Below are 8,592 nucleotides of genomic sequence, written 5' to 3'. Positions count from 1 at the left end.
AAATAAATAAATAAATTGTGAATTGGTAAAAAAAAATCATTAAAAGCTTTAGTGTCATAAAGTATGTGAAATTAGTAAAATGTGTTAATATATGATGCGTTGATAACATTTATGTTATGCAATTTTCAAATATACATATTTTTTAATATTCCGCGATTTGTTATATGCATTGTTTTTTTTCAATTTTGTTTCCGTTCTTGATTTTATCTTCCTGCTACAAGATTTACGTCATTTTCAATAAACGAATAATGGTTATAAAATTAAGTCGGTGTTAGGTGTAAATAGGATTGACCCGATAAATGCCCTCGTTGTACTAATATCAACTTGCAAGTTGATATTTTCTGAATACACGTGAAATCAAGTTTTGTAAAACTTATACAATGTGGGAGAAATAGTTACAACATAAAAACAAGAGATCCTGCTCGTCTTCAGAACATTTTAAAGATTGTTTTCTTCTCTACTCCGTGAAAAAATTTGACCCCAAAGCACCCTAGCCTCAAGGGGTCATGACTTAACCAAACTTGAATCCTTCCGGATAACAATATCAATGTGATAGTATACTGTTTGTTTGTTTTTTTGAAAGCTTTTTCCATTACATGTATTATATAAGATTTGATATTTGATCTTAACCTCACCTCTACCCCAGTCTCCAGGATATTGAAATGTTTGTAAATCATTATTTCGTGTTGCCCTGCTACTCTAGATTTTTTTTAATTTCCTGTATTTTCAAATAAAAACATATTCTACCCCACTCTAGCCCCAGGGGCCACAAATTGAACAAATATGCCTATAAGTATCCCAATGTGGATATTTAATTCATCACTTTTTGTTGAATCTGCACCGTCTGGGAATACTTATATAATTATTTGGTTCTGCTGTTCTTGAAAAGATTTTTAAAGATTTTCCCAATGCATTTTAACATGTAAAGCTTGGATACCTTGATAATGGGGGGGGGGGGGGGGGGGGCATGATTTGTGCACTACGTCATGAGAATACTTGTATATACAAGATATGATTAATCGTGATATTGCTGTTCTTCAGAAGAACACTTTAAACATATTTTCCTATATACTCCTATTTAAAACTGTGGTTCGACCCAATTCCTTACCGGGGAGGGGGGGGGGGGAGAGGGGGGGGTGTCAGGCTCCCTATTAGCAATTCGAAAGTGAACTGCATTTGAACAAGTACTCAGTTCGCAATTCAAAATTTTTAAATGTATGCATCCCTGCCCCATATTTGGTCTGAATTTACATGCTGGGGTACTGGTGGTCAGTTACCACTTCTGTGAAAAAAAGATGATGGTACGATATTTAGTTTCAGAGATCCGTCCATCAAGTTTTTACTGCTTATATTACAGGACTCAGAAACTTTTTTCACAGATGTGGTAACATCACCAGTCCCCACCCTGGAAATTTCAGACCCCGGAGCAGGTGGTGACTTCGATGTTTCCGGGCTCAATGTTTAAAATGAGATGCAGATCCCGGAAACTAGAGATAGTACCATAACCTTTTTTCCAAAGAAAGTGGTAACTGACCAACAGTACCCCAACCTGAATATTTTAGACCCCGTGGCAGGGATGCATGCATTAAAATTTTGAATTGCGAACTGCGATCTAGAATGCAGTTCACTTTTGAATTGCGAGTAGAAAACTGTTCCAAAATCAGATTGCTACTCTCCCCTTCCAGCCATTATTTGAACAAATTTGAAACTGCACAATCTGAGGATTGCAGATTGATGTTACTTAACATGGTCTAACTTTTGAGAAGTAGATTTTTTCATACATATTCCGATGGAGAACTTTGCTCTCTTATTGTGGTTCCACCCTGCCCCTCGTGCCATAGTCTGTAAAAAAATGAATTTTCTATAACATTATGTCATGAAGCTTTCATAAAAAATTCTTTCTCTGAAAAAATGATTCTTGAGAAGAAGAATTTCAAATGATCCCAAACTATTTTTATGCCCCCGTAACGAAGATTTCGGGGGTATATAGTTTTTGCCCTGTCCGTCCGTCTGTCTGTCTGTTTTTCTGTTTGTCCGCAAAAACTTTAACATTGCTCATAACTTTTGATTGGTTAGAGCTATGGCTTTCATATTTCACATCTGTATTCCTTGTGACAAGACCTTTCTTTGGGTACCATCATATTTGAATTTTGACCTTGGAGTTTGACCCAGTTTTGCAAAGTTTTACCGCACTTTAACCTTGGCCATAACTTTTGAACAGTTGGTGCTAGGGCTTTCATACTTCACATGTGTAATCCTTATGACAAGACCTTCCTCTGGAGACCAACAACTTTGACCCTTTGACCTTGATCTTACAGTTTGTCTTACTTTTGAAAAACTTTAACCTTGGCCAGACTTTTGAACGGTTGGTGCTAGGGCTTTCATACTTCACATATGTAATCCTTTTGACAAGGCCTTCCTTTGGATACCACCAACTTTGACCCTTTGACCTTGACCTTAGAGTTTGACCTACTTTTGAAAAAACTTTAACTTTGGCCATAACTTTTGAACGGTTGGTGCTAGGGCTTTCATACTTCACATATGTAATCATTGTGACAAGACCTTCCTTTGGATACCAACAACTTTGACTCTTTGACCTTGACGTACGAGTTTGACCTACTTTTGAAAAACTTTAACCGTGGTCATAACTTTTGAACGGTTGGTGCTAGGGCTTTCTTACTTCACATATGTAATCCTTGTGGCAAGGCCTTCCTTTGGATACCACCAACTTTGACCCTTTGACCTTGATCTTAGAGTTTGACCTGCTTTTGGAAAACTTTAACCCTTCATGCCATATCTTTTGAACGGTTGGAGTTAGGGCTTTCATATTTCACATGTGTATTTCTTGTGAGAAGGCCTTTCCTTGGACACCATTAATTTTGACCATTTGACCTTGACCTTGATGTTTGACTTACTTTTTAAAAACTTTAACATTTTCCATATCTTTTCAATGGTTGCTGCTAGGGCTTTCATATTTCACATGTATGTTTCTCGGGACAAGACCTCACTTTGGGTACCAACATTTTTGATTTGCATTTGAGAAAGTTTAATCTTTGCTTTAAGTTGCCATACGGGGGTATCAGTGTTTCACAAACACATCTTGTTTATATTATTTTCCCCTTGGAAATGGACGTATCACTTCATCTAAATAAACTCTAACCTCCTTCACCCAAGAATGCTTTATGCTAAGTTAGGTTGAAATTGGTCTGGTGGTTCTGGAGAAAGAGTAAAAAATGTTATTGATCGTTTCGAATTTCTTCAATTAAAAAAAACTTTAATGTAACATGTAATACAGGTATCATAAAGAAAATTCAAAAGTTGGATTCAAAAAATGGACGTAACATAGCAGTTGTTCAAATTCTTGTTGCTTTGTGAATTATTTACTTTTTATTCAAGATATGTATTATTAAGATCATCTTAAAATTTTATATTTACATTGTCAAATCTCTTGTCCGAGATAAAACTACAAATAAGGAAATAGCTTTATATCTTCATAAAGCCATTCTCATTATGTGTCAGCGTCAAACCTTATGCGTGGCTTAGATTTACAATGGGAGGGTCCTGCAGACTTCGATTTCTAATTATTAAATTAAAATAACGTAAATATCTCCTCTTTTTATTGAATCATGGATCAGGTAAAAATGTAAATATAAGGAATAACTGTCTAGTGTTTTTGATTTTATAATTACGATCAAACAGTTTGCTCACGTGATAATTGTATGCATAAACGCCTTCTTCGTTTATGCAAAATTTCAAGGGAGCAAACTGTTTGATCACATCGAAAAAAAAAATTGACAGTGATTCCTCAACTAATCTGATAGAACTTGTTGGATGTTGTATATTGATAAGATTTCATGAAGAAAAGAATATTGTAATGATTACCAAGAAGGGAGAAGATGGCGTGTAAAACGTTGCATTATTATACTTTTTTGTTATTCCTATTCAAAAATTTTGTTATTCTTATTCAAAAAATATCATTCCTATTCGATAAAATGTTTATTCCTATTCAATGAGTTGTTATTCAAGTATGCGGAAAAAAAAATGTGATTTCTATTCGATAATTTATCATTCCTTTTCTATAAGTTGTTCTTCCTTTTCGAAAACATGTGATTCCTATTCGATAATTTGTTATTCCTATTCGAAAACATGTGATTCCTACTCGTTCATTTTGTCATTCCTGTTCGATAATTTTGACATTCTTATTCGATAATTAAATGATTTATATTCGATAAACATGTTATTCCTATTGAAAAACAAATCATTCGTATTCGAAACATACAATTCATAACAAGATTATCGAATATGAATGATATGTTTTCGAATAGGAATGATATGTTTTCGAATAGGAATAACAAGTTTTTTGCATATAAATCACACAATTTTCAAATAAACTATCGAACAGGAATGACAAAATTATCGAATAGGAACCACATGTTTCGAACACGAATGACATGTTATCGAAAAGGAAACAAATGTTTTCGAATATGAATGATATACTTTGGAATAGTAATTATATTTCTTCCAATAGGAATACTAGTAACAATTTATCGATTAGAAATGACTAATTATCGAATAGAAATCACATTTTTTAGAATTGAAATGATATGTTTTAGAATGAGAATAATAAATTCTTTGAATAAGAATAACAAAAAAGTACGATATAATAATGCAACGTTTTACACCCCATAGGAGAATGTTCACTTTCTTAATTTTGTACGAACAATACTGAACCTCATATGGTAGTTTCTTGCATCCAGTTGGTGATAGAATGGTAACCAGAATTGAATCAGATTTAATTGTTAATGAATATTATATCAGTCACATTATTTGTTAATAAATATCAGTCAAAATGTTTTGAGAATTTACATATAAGGGTATGTGTCCAAGGAAACTAAGTATATTTCAGATCTTTTATACTTTTCTCATATAATAATTTCCTACGGAAGCCCATTAGTGCCAACCTGTATATATAAAGGAAAAGCAATATATAAAAACAAAACTCGATATATGTAAAGGAAATGCGAAATATATAAACAAAACCCTGATATATATAAAGGAAATGCGAATTATATAAACAAAACCTCGATATATATAAAGGAAATGCGAATTATATAAACAAAACCTCGATATATATATATATAAAGGAAATGCGATATATATAAACAAAACCTGTATATATATAAAGAGAAATGCGATATATATAAAGAGAAAATTTTCCACTGCGTAACATGTATCACTCAGCTGTCCATCAAGATTATATACAGATTAACTCCTGGCAGGGGAAAATCAGTTATACAGTACTCATATATTACTTTCCCAGAATCAGCAAAATGGTGCTATTTAATAGTGTTTATTTATTTATACATGCATGCATATATCAATGAACTGTAATTGTAACATTACTCAATATAATGCACTTAATTGAGTAGATGAGCATTTTATTATATATATTCATGAAATAAGTATTATGTGTATCGTATTTTCTATGTATCTATTGACTTTGCATGTATTTTGATCAATTTCGTTTTTACAACCTACGTTTACTGTTTTACAAAAACTTAGCCGTACTACCTTTGGTTTCACAACCGAGAATTTATGAAAATAATGATCAACATGGAGTCTTAACAAGTTCGGTTTTTTTATGTCATAATTCATATTATAAAAATAATATACTAGTATGCCCATTGATTGTAAAAAGGAATCAAAATCGGAATGGGAGAGAGGGGAGAGATCAATGAAGGTGCTCGTCCACCTCCCCCCTCTCCATTTGAGTGTGAGGGAAGGTCGGAATTTGAGAATAGAAGGCGACAGGTACAATCACTGTAATAATTTTAGGGTATTTGGTGTGAAAAAAATATCAAGTATTAGGGAATTAATGAAAAGAAACGAGTTAGTGCACGCTTAATAATTATAGTGCGGATTATTGTTCCACGTTGTTAATTAAATCGATTTTAAATTCTCCATGCATCAAGTAAAAACATAGTAAAACGTTAATGAACTTATAAAAATGATAACACACACTTGTATTTTTGCACTGAATTATATTGCGATTGAAAAGACCCCCAACATTTAGTGCTATGGAATAAACATATTGAGCAAAAAAGTCTCTTTGGTGTAATTCTGCCCCACACGTTTGAACTGTAAGAAGAACAGTAGTTTATTTGTTCCCTACCGGTGAAACCGGAGGGGATAATAGGTTTCATTTGAGTCTGTCCGTCCGTCTGTCTGTCAGTCTGTCCTACTTGGTTTTCCACACTTTTTTCTAAACGCTTGCAGATATTGAACTGATTTTTGGTATGTAAGCGTATATTGATGAATTACAGATCAAGTTTGCATTAAGTTCTGCTTCAATGATTTTTAATGCAATACTCTCAGAATGCTTCTTAGCTTTAGTTTTAATCATCATAATTATTAAGATACACACAAAAAAAGAAGAAAACATAATATACTAATACCATCCTGAAGCTGTGCCACATCAACTGATTGCACTCGAAACATTATATCAGGAGCCACTTATCATATGTTGGCGAAGTTCCTGTTGTAATGAAAGTCATTAAACATGTTAAAGGTCAGGCGATGGAAATTTTTCTCTTTATATTCATCGATGTTTTGTTTATATATTTCGCATTTCTCTTTATATATATATATATCGAGGTTTTGTTTATATATTTCGCATTTCCTTTATATATATCGAGGTCCTGTTTATATATTTCGCGTTTCCTTTATATATATATCGAGGTTTTGTTTTTATATTTCGCATTTCCTTTATATATCGAGGTTTGCTTTTATATATTGCTTTTCCTTTATATATAAAGGTTGGCACTAATGGGCTTCTGTAATTTCCACAGCAATGCTGTATATTTAAAAAAAGTCCCTTGCCTTCGGAATTGTTGGAGAATATACCCAGATATTTTCCAATGAATTTTCGAGACTGAAGGGTAGATTCTCCAACAATTCCGACGACAAGGCAATTTTTTCTATTCTGCTACGGCGAATGTAGAGAAAGGGGAAATCTTCAATTTCGGTATCTAATGGCGTCACAGAATTGAATGCTGCTCCTCGTTCATTTGCACTTCATACATTAGAAAAAGTGCGATATTTTCCGACAGGTTAACTGTTGCGTTACAACCAAAAGATGCCTCGATTCTTTTCCTAGTGAGAGCAGTCAAAATTAGAGTAAAACGATTCAAATTTTCTGATAATTTGTTGATGATGTTTGTGATTTATTGGAGAAAAAATGGCCGCGACATTTCTTTGATCTCTACAATAACCGTACTTAAATAGTTTCTAATAGGTTTTCAACTTTTTTGAAAATTAAAAAATTGGACCACATCTTATTCTGTAGAAATGTGCTATATAAAAGGGTGGAGACAAATGAAAATATACATGGAATAAATAAACAAATAATTTTTAAAAGGTTTTATTGTCATAGCAACGAATTATATATAAAGAATATAACTTTTCTATACCTATTTTAAAAATAGTAATTATTGTCTTGAAATTTTCAACTTCCGGACGCAAGATCTGTTTTTCTAGCAATTGGACTCGAACATGTTCAAAAATTCTATTTTCCAAACTGTCATAGTAACCATGACACATATCAACCCATTCTTATGGTATCAAAGAGAGCTTGAAGAAATTCTGTGATTTTGCGTGCCACGGCTCTTATTAAAGAGTTAAAGTCCTTCTAATGAGTGGTACTTCGTAGAAATTAATTGCTTGTTTGGCTAAATGGATCATCAAAGCATAGAATGTAATCATTAGAGAGTAAAGAGACACACTAACATCATATATCATGTCATGTATATGTGAAAGTAATCAATGTCAACACACGAGTCATATTTGTGCCAAAATTAAGAACTTTGGTTTTCACAGACGAAAATTGTAATACATTCAAAACAATACCCCCCCCCCCCCCATTGGAACCACTTGGTGACAATATTTTCTTTTCATCTACAATGTAGTTTGTTTTAAAATATGTTACATGTTGTGGTACGATATCTATATTTTGAATGACTTCGCAAATTTTATTCCTCTAGATTTTCTTCGGAATTGGTTGGTAGGTGGTGACTGCCTGCATGTCTGTTGGGCTTGTTTTAATCAGCATTTTTTATAAGCGTTCGTGGTCACGAGTTCTAATGCATCAAAACATCATCCCTCGAACATCTGTAAACGACAAAAAATATAAACTTGATAGCAACGTTTCCTTTCAATCCTACTTTATGAAAAAATTTTAGGCTGCGAACTTAAGATACGATATCTAAAGTATTGTTTACTTCATAAATTTCACTTCCCTTTGCTTTTTTGATAAGCGTTAGCAACGTGTTCTAGAGACTTGTATTATCAGGATTTGTATAGAACCATGTCAATGTCAAGTGAATAAAACCTATAAATTGGGGGATATGTCACTCCCAATGCCCGAACAGCTGTGGGATATACGTGAAAAAAATCAATGATAAAAGATGAAATATAAAAAAAAAAAAATCTTTTTTTGTTTTGTTTTGTTTTGTTTGTATTTTTAAATACAATTTTTTGTGTTTTTAAATTTGTTGTTAATACATGTATTCAAAAGACAAATCGGTTGTTATCTTT

Source organism: Saccostrea echinata, unplaced genomic scaffold, assembly GCF_033153115.1.
Source record: "Saccostrea echinata isolate AGI-Se365-2 ecotype Australia unplaced genomic scaffold, CSIRO_AGI_Sech_v1 ptg000009l, whole genome shotgun sequence".
In the NCBI taxonomy this organism is placed as follows: Eukaryota; Metazoa; Mollusca; class Bivalvia; order Ostreida; family Ostreidae; genus Saccostrea; species Saccostrea echinata.
Note: the sequence above shows the minus strand (reverse complement) of the source record.